This window comes from Paramisgurnus dabryanus, chromosome 4, assembly GCF_030506205.2.
Source record: "Paramisgurnus dabryanus chromosome 4, PD_genome_1.1, whole genome shotgun sequence".
NCBI classification, from domain to species: Eukaryota; Metazoa; Chordata; class Actinopteri; order Cypriniformes; family Cobitidae; genus Paramisgurnus; species Paramisgurnus dabryanus.
In genome coordinates, this window is record NC_133340.1 from 5,959,129 (window position 1) to 5,975,193 (window position 16,065).

The following is a 16,065-nucleotide window of genomic DNA, read 5'->3' on the forward strand; positions in this document are numbered from 1 at the left end:
ACAAAATAGTGTTCTAATTATGAGGATATACTAACTTTACTAACCAGGAGAGATCTCTCATTTCAAAGGCTGCATCCTTGCCATCAAGGATATCATATTTAAGAATGGGGTGGTGATGGCGCAGTGGATATGACACACGCCTTTGGTGTGAGAGACCCGGGTTCGAATCCACTGTGACACACCATTGTGTCCCTGAGCAAGACACTTAACCCCTAGTTGCTCCAAAGGCGTGCGACCTCTGACATACATAGCAATTGCAAGTCGCTTTGGATAAAAGCGTCAGCTAATTGAATAAATGTAAATAAATGTTAGAAAAGTAACCATAATAAAAATGACTTGCTCCTAATGTGTAAAATTCAAGTAATTTCTTTCTTACTTTGCTATTAAACGATTATGAGACCGCCTCGATGACCTATACAGATGGCGAGGCAGGTATAGTTCCCAGCCAATCCCTCAGTATTACAGCATTGTCGTGCTACACATGACAACTGAGTTCAATTAAACCAAACACAATCCAAATCCAGCTAAAACCAGCATAAGATGGTAGCTGGTTTAAGCTGGTCCTCCCAGCCTGGCAAAGCTGGTCAAGCTGGTAGGTCAGCTGAGCTTCCAGTCGAAACAGCTAAGTCCAGCTAGACCAGCTTAAAAGTGACCAAAACACAGTTAGACCAGCTTGCCTTATTTTTTTGTTTTGTTTGTTTAACTCTTTCGCCGCCATTGACGAGATATCTCGTCAATCAAGAGAAAACGCTTCCCTGCCAATGACGAGATTTTCCGTCTTTCCGCAATACCGCCATTATTTAAAGCCGGAAGTATTGCCCTATGGCAAGCGGCTACATGTCCTTGTATGTTGTAAAGATCGCTCTGAATGTGATCTCTATGAAAAGTCCGTCACAAAAATTGAATTATCTCTGCTTTTTGCTCAAAATTTGGTGTTTTTGCAGAAACCTACCCATATTCAAAAGCTGATTTCAAAAGAACCCTGAAGGTAGGATGAAACTTTTTTTTTTTTTTTTTTAAAGCAGAGGGTCTGTTCTTTCATTTTGTATATTGTATGTTTATATATTTAAAGAAGAACATTTTCTGGAAGGCATTAAACTTTGGTGAAAATCATGAAAAACGCTGGCGCTTGCTGGCAACTTTTTTAAAAACCGCTGGCAGTGAAAGAGTTAATCAACTCAAATTTACAAGTCACTATTTCAGCTTACTATTATTTATCTTGACTAATGATGAGTTGTTATAACTTGAAATATGTCAACTTAATTTCATAAGTTGTAGCAACTTATCTCTTAATAACAGTATGTTGAAATGACTTGTACATTTGAACAAAACAAAAATAAGGCAATAAAGCATTTTTTTACAGTGTGTGTTATAATATTTCCATAACAGAGTGAGAGCAGAAACCATATTAAACAAAAAAACACATCAGACACACTATTTTAACAGTAAGAGGCAGAAACAGCATGACGTCTTAAGATTTGCACCAGATCTTGCTAATTTGCTCAACACTACAGAAGATGTGTGAAAGTGAAGAGTCGTGTCTAAATCAATTTAGTTTTGCAAATAGGGTGATTATGCAGCTTTCTTCAATTAAAGCTCTTTGGGGATTTGGGTAGAAAGTTGTCAGTCCTGAAACGCATAAAATTGAACCAATTTTGAAACAATTCTGGTTACAGACAAAAAAACCACACACACACAACAGGCATCGCACCCTAAGCAACTAAATATTGCATATCTATTGCAAGAAAAGAAATGCTGTATTTCGTAATATTACCCTAAAAATAACGATCCTGTTTGATCCAGGTATTGGAAGGTGTGCAAACTGACGTGTGCTCATTCAAATGATTAAATCTGTGAACTAGTTGCTCTCTGAAGAAGATGGGGGCATATTTCTGTTGCTTGCAGTGATATTAAATGTACAGGGAGGAGAGACAGACTGGGTATGCCTGTGCTGTGTATTGTATGTGGGCCGACTGTCATTGGAAAAAGGTGATGGAAGACCTCATTTCATGGCCCTTAAAATGCTCTCTCTCCCTCTCTTTCTTTCTCTTTTTACACAGAGAGAAAAAGTGTTCCTGCCCACCAGTTCATCAGTATATGTAGGTCTTCTTTGACCCCCCCCCCCAAAATTGTCAGCCATGGTCAAGTTTACTGAACAAAAATCAATGTGCGTTTCTATGTGAGAAATGAAATGCACACTCACATATGTTGGTTCATTTTATTGTGGCGTAGCAGCAGCGCTCTGGCCCAGCGGGATAATATGATGCTTACTGCGATACGCCATCGCAGAGCTGAAACCATGCGCCAGCAATCAGAGATTTCTTGGGCTGTGTGCTTTATGTTGTGCTTGGCAGTGCAGAAAATACCAATGAGTGCTCCTTAACTTACAGCAACATTTTTTAAAAAGCTTAGGATGAACTTTTTAGGAGTATCTCATCAATTACCAACTCGTATGCGCTGCAGACCAAAGACCATGGACGCTTTAGGCCAAATCTAACTTGTATGACCTTGACATGTACTGTAACTCTGTGGTAAGTCCACTGTAATCTTTAGAAAGATTTGGTTCTCGAGGGAAGTTTTTGTGCTGTAGAGATTTCTCTTTAGGTGTCCTCGTTGCCCATGGGCACCCATGCTGTGTTCTTTAGGGAGGAGATCAGCCTTACAGCATGTACAGTATGTCACCGCACAAGATAACAAAAATTGACCAAATGTCATCTGCTACCAAATCTGAAAACTAACTTTTTTTAACCAATCATAGTTACTTTTAATCAGCTGGTCTCAAGTTTAATGGGTGTATACCGTAGATCAGATTTCATGAAGTGCAGACATTTGTCTTAGCAAGGTGACCACATCATTTTATCAGATGGATATTAATATTAAGCTGGATATTAAGCTTTGTAACCAAATTGCGAGACTTTTGATGTCTTTTTAAAAGGGTCATAGCATAAAAATCTGACTTTTCCATGTTTAAGTGCTATAATTGGGTCCCCAGTGCTTCTATCAACCTAGAAAACGTTAATAAGAACAACCCAGTAACTTTGTTTTGGTAAACCATTCTCTGCAAGAATATGAAAAATTAGGTCATTCTGAGCCTAAATTGAACAATTCCCCCCCACTCCCCCGTCTGTGCTATCCAACCACAGCAGTGCACAGAAAAAGAAAAAATAATGACAGTACAATTTAGTTTAAATTTCAACAAACCTCCATTATGGTGATCTGTGTTTGCATTTCATCAGCTCATTTGCATTAAAAGGGACACACCCAAAAACAGCACATTTTTGCTGGCGCCTACAAAGTGGTAATTTTAACATATTATAATAAATTATTGTGATTATTTTGAGCTAAAACTTCACATAAGCACTCTGGGGACACTGGAGACTTAAGGGCTCGTTATAGTTGTGCGTAGGTCCTACGGTGTAGCCGCGACGACGTAGGTTCCGCGTCGGTTTTCATTTATACTTTTGCGTCGCCGTCCGCGTCGACGTGCAAACACGCGCGCAGACCAATGGTAGGCAGTATCCACGGGTATAACCACAGTAGCAGCGTGACCGTCAAAGAAGAAGAAGCTTGGCAAGTAACCCACAAACCAAGAAGAAACAGCAACTTGTTGTGTATGATTTGAGAAGACCAGCAATGATGGAAGCAAATTAACAGCCACTTTTATTGCAGTTTGAGTTAAATCACTCCTCAACTTGGCCATTCTTTGTTTTCACCGTCGCAAACGCAAATATTTATGACGCAGTTTTTTAACCTGACGGGAGGGGTTCTGGTGGACCAATCAAAGCTCTTGTGGTCCGCGTAGAACTGACGCGCTGTTAAAAACAATGTACGCAGAGCTACGCCCAGGCTACGGATAGCCTACGCTGTAGCTACGGCGTAAAACTTCCGCACGACTATAAATCGCCCTTTATTTTACATCTTTAAAAAGTCTCATAATATGTCCCCTTTAAAATTAATGTCACATTTATTTGACATTTTATTACCTATGCACATTTATAATTTTTTTATGTGTGACTTAAAGGGATACTCCAGCCAAATATCAAAATTACCCCGTGATTTACTCACCCTCAAGCAATCTGAAATACAAATTTGTATTATCTTCCAGACTAACACATTTGGAGTTATTTTAGTAAATATATTTAAGAGGGTATAATAACTAGCTTCCGGTAACAACGCCATCTTGGATTCAAACGATTCATAAGAGTCACTGCGCAACGGACCTATGGCAACCAACGTTCACGAAGCTTAATCTCTTTTGCGAATCGCATGAGTCTAAGATGGTGTTGGAACCGGAAGCTAGTTATTATGGTTTATAGAATTTTCAATATGGATATTGTTCTACAAAATCACATTAATTACCCACATAAGACCTTTATTAACCCTTTGGATTACATCTGTCAAGGATAGATGCACTTTTTGGGCTTCAAAGTCAGAAGTTGTTCAATGATCCCTGTTGTCTACCGTTTTAAGCTAGGAATAGCAAGGACATTTACTTAAATAACCTCCAAATGTGTTTGTCTGAAAGATGATGGACATATGAATCTCAGATTGCTTGAAGGTGAGTAAATCATTTGGTAATTTTGATATTTAGCTGGAGTATCGCTTTAAGTATGAAGACTGTATGTGCTAATAAAATATCTAAGGCTGTAACAATTAATCGTGCAAATGTGCATTTTCTCAATGAATTAATTTTAACTATATTACAGTGAAATCCCGGCACGTCCAAAAGCCAGGGGGCGCTCTTGTGAAGAAACTCCCTTTCTGCCACAGAAGAGGTAGCATTTCAGGAAATGTCTATAATGATATTTATATCGCTGTTCTTCAAATTGTTTCAGGTATTTTCATGATAATAAAGATTATTTTGAATGATTTCAGATTAATCTTTGCAGCCCTAAAAATATCCACAATATATTTCCAAAATAATACAAAAATTTACCTAAGGATGTTCTTTAACTGAAGATCATACATACTTTTTTATCGGAGGGGAAAATTTTGCTATTAATAAATAGGGTGACCATACGTGCCATTCTTCCCGGACGCATCCCGTCCAGGATTTCGGTGCGTCTTCCGGAAGTCGTATTTGTTGACCGCATACGCCATTCAGTTAAAAACATAATATATACAATCGTAGTTTCATTCTTACCTTAAAATGTAACGGTTGCTTTTCTGTAATAATAATAATAATAATCCTCTATGACGTATGCGGCCGACAAATACGATTTCCGGAAGACGAACACAAAATCCTGGACGGGATGCGTCCGGGAAGAATGGCACGTATGGTCACCCTATTAATAAATATTGTTTAATCTTAGATCATTTGGTTTGTTACGATTATCTTCCTCTAGATCAAAATCTTGTGATCTTAAGGATAAAATGGCTAAAGCTGTTTATTCTTCCCGAAGTTGCATTCCCAATAATTTGGTGTAGCTTAGGAACTTGGCTGGAAACTGTAGGGATATATTAAAAAAAAAATGTACTTTGTATAAAAAATTCTGATGAATAGCACATTATTAACTTGTTTTTGATTTGCCCACACTTTATTTCATTCAAACTTTTGTAATATAAACATCTCTCAGTATGAAAATGTAGCCCTGACCCTTCCCTTAAACGTAAGAATAAAATGTAAATTATAATTATAAAAATTACAGTTTGTCATTAACTAGCTCAAAATGTTTAATAGAAACATAATTAATGTTCAATTCCTCAGAGGGCAGCGTGTTATGAAACAAGCCCCTTAGTCACAAATACAGCCCCCCTTCAAGGTCCTTGTGTAATTTGCACCCTGTCGATATGTATTCTCTTTTCTTCTTTCACATTTGTAACACCCCCCCCCCCCCACTCGCTGGTTTGCTTGTTGCTAGGTACTGTTTTCACACTGCTCATTGTATGAGTCCGAAGGAAATAGCATACATTAGACCCATCTGCTCATCAAACTACATCAATTACAGTATTTGTCCTCGAGTACCAACCCTCAAGGACGCCTTTGTCTGCATACTGTACGCATGCTCACTCAAAGCCACATACACTCCTGCCCAAGATTAGTTATATTCATAGTTGCAAGACAGACAGTTCGGGCTGAGATATGTGTCACAATGTTAACTGAAAGCTTTTGAGGGCGACCAATCGTGCACGTGAATGTCACTCCATCTCCTGTTAGCGAGACTGCCAGGATAAAGCAACGGTACGGTTCGACTTGGCATTTCTCGACTTCAAAACTGATCACATCAGACAGCGTTTAACCCGGATGCCCTTTTTGATAAGTGTTGTTTACGTAACCGGCCAATGGCCTTTTAGATGAGCGCAACACCATACATCACAACAAGTGTCTCAGAAATCAGAGCAGACAGATAGCGCATGTCTGACTGTAACCTGCAGAGAGTAGATTAATGGTTTTTATAATAAAAATTTTGTAATGATTGTGTCGAAAGCAACGTCTTTTGTCCCAGAACTCTTGTTCCTGTATGTGCAATGTTGGGACAGGTCAGTTTCTATACTGTATGTTTCCATTTTTACACTGTTTCGCTTTGGGGAAACATAAGCGGCTTATATTAATAAGACAGGATCAATGTGAAACTCACTGATGGGAGACTCATCAAGTCCCATGGTTTTAATAGCAGCTCAACAGTGGTGTAATGCTGACCGGGAACTGAGGTCTATCACCATCCGACACGGGCCGAGGCCGTATAATAGCCAGTTGATTATCGGCTGACTATTAGAAGCTATTCCTGCGTTTTTCTACAGTATTCCCAAGGGAGCCACATGACTCATTGCCCCTTGATTGATGCTTTTTGGAGTTTGTGCCCTCTCTCTCTGTAATTCCATAATCTTTGTACCTATGCTTGTCACTTCCTAACATACTTTACACTTGGTGTTGGTCCGCCAATAAAATAAAGCGAAAATGAATGCAGCAAAATAAAATGTGTAGTTGTAAATAGTCAAACCCTGCCAAGGAAAGTAAAGGAAGAGACGGAAAAAAATGTCTCCATGGAGAATAATCCTAATACGATACACATTGCTGCGCACTGCCAATTATCCAGACCTGAGTTTTTATTTTAGCTGTTGGTGGAGCTTACAGCCCCACTTCTAAAATGTAGGCACTCAAAAACTTCTCACGGGTTTCGTTTAACTATGGACCGTATTTTAAAAGCGCGGGGGCAGGTCATGTGACCCTCAAGGGCCAAACTAATTTGCATGCATTGTTCCTAATGGGTTCTATTGTGTTTTGACCCATTGCTTGGGTCTGGTGTAGACACAGGGTTAGGTCAAATCATAACGTAAATGGGGAGAGAATTGAGAATGAACGAAATTGCGAGAGCAACAAGGAGATTTGCAGCTCACGTCAGATGCGCACAAAGAAATGATTCGCCTCATTGCACTTACCTATAATTGGTTGTAATTGGTCAAATCTAAACCAGTCAACATACACTGTCCCCCGGTTTCACAGACTTAAAGGAAAACAACACTGCTTTTCAATATTTTACTATCTATCTTTACTAACTATCTTTCTTCAATGCGTGCACTTAATCTTTGTACAGCGCATTGTGAATGTGTTAGCATTTAGCCTAGCCCCATTCATTTCTTAGGATCCAAACATGGATGAATTTAGAAGCCACCAAACACTTCCATTTTTCCCTATTTAAAGACTGTTACATGAGTAGTTACACAAGTAAGTATGGTGGCACAAAATAAAACATGGCGATTTTTTTAAGCCTATAAAACTGAGAACTGTATTGTATGGCGGAAGAGCACTTCAACCTTGGGCGGAGTAATATTGACGGAAGTTTGAGCGAGAGGGGGAGGAGTCATGAGAGATGATGTTACTGCATGCCGAGGTCAGAGTTGCAAAATTTAAGTTGAAAATTGTAATATATTTTAGGATCTACAAATTGAAGTATTTTTTTTTAGTTTTTTCACCTTAAAGTGAGAGATTTAAATTGATAAAACTATTTTTTTTTTACCAATTGAAGTAGGTTTTTATGAGAAACACACGAAGACAGCAAAATTTTATAATCCTTGACCTTGAGAAAAACTCCCTTCTTGTTCTCATTTTCCTTACATTTATGCTAAATTTGATTATAAAGATAGTAGTCTTAAAGTTAATTAACTAGTCCCTAAATAAAATCCAAAAGTTAAAACATTACTATAATGACATTACCTTCTTATTAGAGATCATTTCAAAATTCCAAACCAATTACCATGATTCTTGCAGAAAACGGTCCACTTGAAAAGGTGGATTTTTGTAAAAACAAATAGAATTTAATTTTTTTTAGGAAGCACCTGGTAGCTTAATTGTTAAAATGTTAACCATGCAACTGTTTTGTTTAAAATGTTCAAACATGCTTTCCAGTCTTGTAAAAGCACCGGTGCATCCCAGAGCCATAGCCGAATTGAGGGTCAGATGGATGAATGATAGCTTCCACATTGTGTCCACTATGAGTCTCAGAGTGTGTTAACCTTTAGTGAGCATAGCCTATAAAGAAATGATACTCCTCATAATACACTAGCCTTTACCTCTGCCCTTCATTTACTATTTGGTTTGTCTAGTTTGGTATAGTTATTACTGTCCATCTTGTTTGATAAAGCCTTTGTTTGTGTTCCTTGTGATAATTTATTTTGTTTAGTTTTGAGGTTCTTCACACAGTTGCCTTAACTTTCCATACCTCTGATGCTGAGAAAAGCTGATGGCTTGTTCATATTATGTACTTCTTGCATTCAGTGCTGAAATGCAATTTTCTTCCCTAACACAGGAACAAAAATATGCAACATTATGACACTATATGGAGATGTGATCTTAAATGCAGTAAACACATTTCGTGCGAGCGCTCGTCTTTTGAGACATCAAAAAGATGGTGAATGTGTCTTACTAAAAGACACCAGCATCATGGGCTATTAAAGTTCAAAGGCTTGCGGTTTTTATACGTTCCCCTGAGACAAGACCAATTATGTTCTTCACCATAATGGCATTCTCATGTTTTCTGCACTCGAAAATGGAGGAAAGCTAAATAAAAGCCAAATCAATTAATTAATCATGATAAATAGCTGTAGGTAAACATAAACAAACTTAATTCCAGTTTTGGTTTTCTTTTAGCTCTTCCTCTTTTTTTAAATGATTTTCACAAAAGTGTAATGCCTTTCAGAAAATTTTCTTTTTTAAATATATAAAGAGTTTGATTGCAAAATGCAATAAATTAATTTTAACTAATTTCGGTAAAAATTTGTTTTCTATACCGACAAAGTGACAAGATGAAAAAAATTGTTTTCTATACCGACAAAGTCACAAGATGAAAAAAATATTTTTTTTTTTCCGCAAAATGCAATGAATCCATTGAATCAATATATAAATGTGCATTCATCTTTGCCATGTTATATTCATTTAGTTGACTAGTGGTATACAGTGATTAAAAAAATAAACATTAATGGCATTAATCGCAACACTTACTTTGTCATATTAAGATTACTGTCATTGCTGCTGTTATACTTGGGATGTCGTCGCTGAACTTTTTTGACCATGATCAGCTGTAAAATGTTTTGGTCCCGCTCGATTTTTGTTTGGGTAAAATAATGGAAAGTTTTTCATAAGATCACCTGGGGTCAATGTGTTAGCATGACAGAAGCTTGATACTGTCGGGAGAACAAGCAACAGCCAGCATTTTTCCATCTCCCGAGTGCCTCTCACGTAAATTGTTTGATTTTGATGGCTCACCTTTCTTCCCCACCACAGGAAACCACCACAGGTTTATCAATGACATCAAAAGTAGTATTTTGTTTTTGTTTGTTTGTTGATCACGAAGTAGAAAGTAGATGAGGAAAACCATGTGTATTCAAAGCGCCGCTGTTGTTAATTACAATGTGATGAATGGTGCGCTCTGATTTGTCGAGCGGATTTATTGCATTTTGCAGAGAAGGAGGAGTGGCTTGTGTCGCATTTTGGGGAAAAAAAGGGAGAAAAGATGATGCCAAATATCAGATTTTGTGTAAAATGAAGAATTTACTTTTTAATAATGACCAATACAACTAATTTTATTTAAAAATTGAGTTTATCGCGTTTCGGAAACAAACTCTTCATTTAAACATACAAAATATCAAATGAAAGGACAAACACTCTGCTTTACAAAAAAAAAACCTTTTCAGCCAAATCTTCATTTGTTCTCTTTTTATCACCTCTCAAATACGGATAGGTCTCTTCAAAAAAAAAAAAAAAAAAATTTAGCAAAAAGCTGAAATAATTCTATTTTTGTAAAGGACTTTTAATAAAGATCACATTCAGAGCCATGATCAAAACATACACAGAGTTTGAACTTTTTGCCCTTCGGGAATACGTCCGGGTTTTATAAGTTGGACAAGAGCGCCACCTGGTAAATAAAAACGGAAATATACTCGTCATTGGCAAGGAAGTGCTTTCTCTTAATTGACGAGTTAACCCGTCAATGGCGGGGAAAGAGTTAGAAGCTTGTTCCTAAAAATAGGGAAAGTGTTATTTTGGCAATTTTAGTGTACACACTTTAGCTTTAAATTAGTCATTCAAACAAATATGATTATTGTGATGATAACTATTTAAAGCACCATCATGTCATTCACATGTATGTGTTTCTTTCTCAAACAGAATTGTACTGTTTTTCTTTCCATGCGTTTACATTGAATGGGCACTAAGGCTTTTAAGCTTATAAAAAAAGAAAAACAATCACTTTAAAAGTATAATCAAAGTGCTTCAAATGACATATGTACTGTATTCAGTCTACCAGAATTACAATAGTTACAAAAGAGTGGCCACTTTGATTTCAAATTCTATTAGTGATATGATGTAACATATATAGATAATTATTTTGCTATATAAATAATATTAAATTAAAATGAGAGAGAGAGAGAGAGAGAGAGAGAGAGAGAGAGAGAGAGAGAGAGAGAGAGAGAGAGAGAGAGAGAGAGAGAGAGAGAGAGAGAGAGAGAGAGAGAGAGAGAGGAGAAGAGAGAAAGTCAGACAGGAATATTTATGAGTCACACCATTTGTATAAAAACTACACATAACAGGAATCATCTTATTACTTTCCAGTAAGCTGGAGTGTTATGAGGTATGAGACTGTATATAAATGATCTGCAATCTGCTACCGTACATCATCTACAGGATCTAATCAATATATGAGGGGACATAGTTTATAACATGAAAAAAGCTGCCATCCACCACACAAACCAAAATGTTTAGTCATCTATCTATCTGTCTGTCTGTCTGGGATCTTTATTTTTAAGAGTTTAGGTACAAGAACAAACCAACGATTATGGAGTTCATGGTCAAAGTCTCCATTTTCATCTAGAAGTCCAGCAAGTTCAATTAAATCCACAATGAGAATTAATTGGATGCACAATCAATTTTGCACAAGCATCTTTTATGTAGCAACCCAGGGCAAATGTTAACACCGTCCACCCAACAGACTAATTAGAGGACATGATGCCTCCAGAAGGTGCTGATATATGGCTCTCTGAAGTCATTTGGGCTTGTTTTGTATGTACCTGTCCAAACAGGCAGAACAAGAGAAGTGCGCAAATGAATGTCAGAACATCCTAATTAATGCCATTACATTTTCATACACATTCCAGAAAATGAGGCTTTAAGAACATTTAGATCCATGGCAACTACGTTCAACATGTAATCATGCGATTGTCCTCCCTCCAGCTTTCGATTGCTCGCTCCCTGGCCTTTCGTTTTTCTCTCACCCGCCCCCTTGTTCACACTACCTCCTAATGGACAACGTGTGAATGTTAAGTACATCCGTTGACGTGTAACATTAGCAATTTCCTAACACAATCTGGACAGTCTGCTCTGATTTAAAACCCTTTGACTTAATGTGCCCCTTAGAAAAATGTCCTTAAATGCGAAATGTTGCGCACTTAATATAAAAATAAACTGAATGCATATTAAAATTCCGCAAATGGTTCAAGTTCGTTGATTTTACTACAACCAGTGACAATCAAACAATGTTGATTGAGTTCTAGATTTTAAATCAAAACGGTGAACTCATTGGGGAGTCGATTATGTTATGAATCAGTTTGCAAGAAAGCATTGAGAAAATAAAGTACTGCTCCCAGGTTACAAATGATCATCCATGTTCATTCATCAAGTAAAGCCATGGTTTCTAGTGTCTGTACAGTAGATCATCATGAGTGACACCCTCAAATTGGCTGTAATAGTCTTGAAATAATCAATACATTAGAGTTATCAGCTATGCCTATGTCACGCCTATGCCAATAAGCCTAGGGGGGCGTGTACTCCAAAGCGTTTACGCCGACATTTCAAATGTTTCTAATGGAAGCGCTGCGCTTTTCAAGAACGTCAGCAGCTGGCGGGTTTTCTGTTTTTTCCCACACTCAGTGCCAGAGTTGAAAAACGCTCAGCTCATCAATGTCACTTTTAACTTGCCCGTCCAATCACAGTGGAGGATGGGTGGATGAAAAAATATCACAACAGCCATCCGGCGCATCGTTTAACGACTGATAAACAAAACAGAAATACCATAGCAACCAAAGCGCTTAGCTGATAAAACGTTGGCAAGCGCCTATAGTTGGTGTCCATCTGGCGTTTTCAGGCGCGTTTGGTGGGTAACACTTAACTTCCTGGGCCTGTTGACGTGGACAAGATCGACATTATCATAATTTCTCCGGCTTTGACTCACAGCCTGTAAGTTAACTTAACTCCTGTTAGCATTGCATTCCGAGCGAATCTTTCAAACATGGTAAGGAGCGTCACATTTCCGGCTGACGTCAGAGGTATTCAGGCCAATCACAACGTACAGATTAGCGGCCCAATCAGGGACACAGCGCTTTCAGATCAAAGAGCTTTGTACAAAATCAGTGTGTTTCAAGAAGACATGGCTATCTGGAGCTACAAAAATGTATGCTATGTGGAAAATAATGTGTTTTTGAACCATAAACCACGCAAACACATTGTATTATACCAAATACACAAAATAACATTGTTTTTTAGCAATGAAATAAGTGCACTTTAAAAGAACACACTCAAAATGGCACATTTTTGTTTGCACCTACCTAACATGCTTTAATAAAATAATCTATAGGATATTTTGAGCTAAAAACTTCACAAACGCACTCTGGAGACAGCAAAGATTGATTCTACATCTTAAATCTCATAATATATGTCTCATAATAATATAATAATAATATGTCTCCTTTAAAATTTGATGTAAACTACATTTGCATGATCATTTCTAAACAAAATACAGTATTCACATTCAACAATGAAACCTCCAAAACAACAGAGGGCAGCAGTAAGTGCAGTAAGTTGTTGTAATGGCAACCACACAATTGCATATTATTGCTGCATACATCTGAATGTATCTAATTTTTTCTTGTTTAATGCTTGTACCGTGTCAGCTCCCCAGTTTTAGCTTGCTCGTGTATGTCTACACACCAAAAACACTACTTCTTTTGAAGATAGCTAATCATAACCCAAACACAGCTCGGAATCGGGGCAGTTTTGTAGATTTCTCTTCCACAGTCTCTATAAAGGTGTTTTCAGCCTGTTCTGTAAATTCCCAGCCTATATTTTCTATAACTTTGTTTGGACACCATAGTGCAGGTTATGCTAGTGTTTTACAGCTTCTGAATGTAGTTTCTGCAGTTATGCAGAATAAACGGAAAGAGAAAACCGGTTAAAGGATATACAGAGTTGACTTGACGGGCATCATTGTGCCTTCAAGAAAGCAGCAGGTAATATAAGTTTAATCATTTCATCGGCTCGTTCCATGAACATTAGCCCTTGAAACTGGAGCATTGTAGTGATGCCAAGTGAGTTAGTGCTGAGAAGCTGGAACAGTGTGTGAATAACATGAGCCTCCAAAGCCTGCAGCAGGTGAGAAGATCAGTAATTGCCTTTTTTTACACTGGCAACCCACAAACACACACACACACACACACACACACACACACACACACACACACACACACACACACACACACACACACACACACACACACATTCGCTCAGTCTTTCCAGACAGAGCTGTTGAGACCCAGCCAGCAGATGATTGGCAGGAACTCAGTCTTTGCTCGTTTTTTGCTCTCAGGTTGAAAAGAAGCTATCCAAAACCTGCAACTCCCACAATTTACCCAAGGAGAAAAAATACAGCAGATCTTTCTGCTTCAGCACTCTTATCCCTCAAATCCTCAACCGAGAACTTTCACCCACCTGAGTCTAAAATGCAGTATATCTATAGAGACCATCTCTATCTCGCCCTCACCTCCTGTCTGTCACACACGGCTTGAATTGAGCGTTTCGATCGCTCGGTTTGAATACATCTACATGCGTTGTTTCTCTCAAAACGGTGGCCCCTGAGTATTTCTAAATATACAGAGAAATTACAAAGAACAAACTTGGCTCCATTTTCATAATTGGGCTTCGCTGCCAAGCACAACTGCTTGGCTTGCACACTCACGAGGAGAGATCGATAGTTCAGTGAAAGCTGACTGCTTATACTTTAGGGAAGTTGGGAACGCACGCAGTTCCTTCCAAGTTTCTTGAGCTTTTTATGGTGAAGGCCTATTATCTACTCAGATTTAAAGGCATGTCGGATTCCAAGACGGATGTGAGAGCTACATCAATCAGGCACACGAGTCCGTAAGAGCTGACCTCTGATTTGAAGGCGTAACAAACTCGAACAGCCCCGGGCAGAAACAGGGAGTCGCTCTTCACGCTGAGCCGAGATCTGTTGTGCACCGATTTAACCGGGACTTTGGTAGGGCATCTTCTCCCTGAGTTTCACCACAGCTGGGTGGCAATGAACCACCTGGTCCATGCCTCTCTATCACTCTCTTGGGCATCCATCCTACTCAATGCTCCAACCCTGAATACATCAGCGTAAAGTAACCTCTAATCCAATTGGATGGCGCGTCCACCGGTGCCCTCGGTGAATAGAGTCACCACCCTTCCCCTTGGCCCTCCACTTGTACAAATTCAAGCATGTCCACTCCGTTTTATGGATTGTTTATATTGCTTTCAATTACCTTCCCATGTCCCACAGTGAAGTCAGTAAAGTTTTATATGCTGGAAATGACTCTCCAGGCACCCATCTCAACCATAACCGCCGCTACCCAGACAGAACCTCTCCCTGGCCCGGCCAATAAATCATATTTAGAATTCATCAAAATAATTTAGAGTTTATTAGGGTTTATATGCCAATCCGAGCAGCGCTCTGGGCTTTGCCTTTTTATTCCTGGTGGTCGGTTGTCAGTTGTTAAACTTATTAATAAAGCTAAAATCACACAGCATTGCAACTAAATTAAATTTCACAGCTCTGGATGTTCTCAATGAAACATAGCTCATTTAAACCTTGAAGCATTTTTCTGGAATTGTTTTATGTTATCTTGAGTTTCTGCGACACATGGACTCGACCCACCTCTGGAAAAACTTTAATAGGGAACAAATGGTTTTTGACAACGGTTTGTTTTCAAGATGTCCACTGTCAGTAATAGCCCTTAGTTTATCATATCTTGCCTATACACACACACACACACACACACAACCGCCTTGTTTTTGTTTTTGTTTTCAGTAAATGTTCTAGTAAACAAGAACAAACAAACTAAAGCAGGAAGATTCTGGTTTGAAAACACACAAGAATAGCAATCAATATCTAATCTACCTCAAATCAGTCCTGATGCAACTGAACAAAATGCAAATGTGCACAGAGAGAGAAAGGTAAACAGCAACAGGGATTTATTGCAGCGGTCAATAGATGTTTTACAAGCACTGTTTTGCTGAGTTTTTGAATTTTCAATGCAGGAGGGTCAATGAAAAAACAAGCTCCTAAAAACATTTTTTTTTTTTTTATCTTACCATCATATTTTTGAGTCAGGAACAATGTGTTTAAAAGTTTTGTTTATTGAACAGCATTTCAGTAATTATTTTTATCAATATACTTTTTGTATCCCCATTCAAAAATGTCAGGTGGTACAACCAATCATTGTCTATTTGCCAGATAAGTTTTAATGCGCTTCCTGTGTCAGGCTAATTCTTTGTTTATTTGATAGTGGTATTAAAATTATAATTTAATTATAATTCTG

At 38.2% G+C, this 16,065-nt stretch overlaps 1 protein-coding gene across 1 annotated transcript in view; it reads left to right on the forward strand.

Moving 5' to 3' along the window:
- Positions 1 to 16,065, forward strand: part of ctnna2 (catenin (cadherin-associated protein), alpha 2) — a 565,129-nt gene that overhangs the window by 495,356 nt on the left and 53,708 nt on the right. The window lies entirely within an intron of this gene.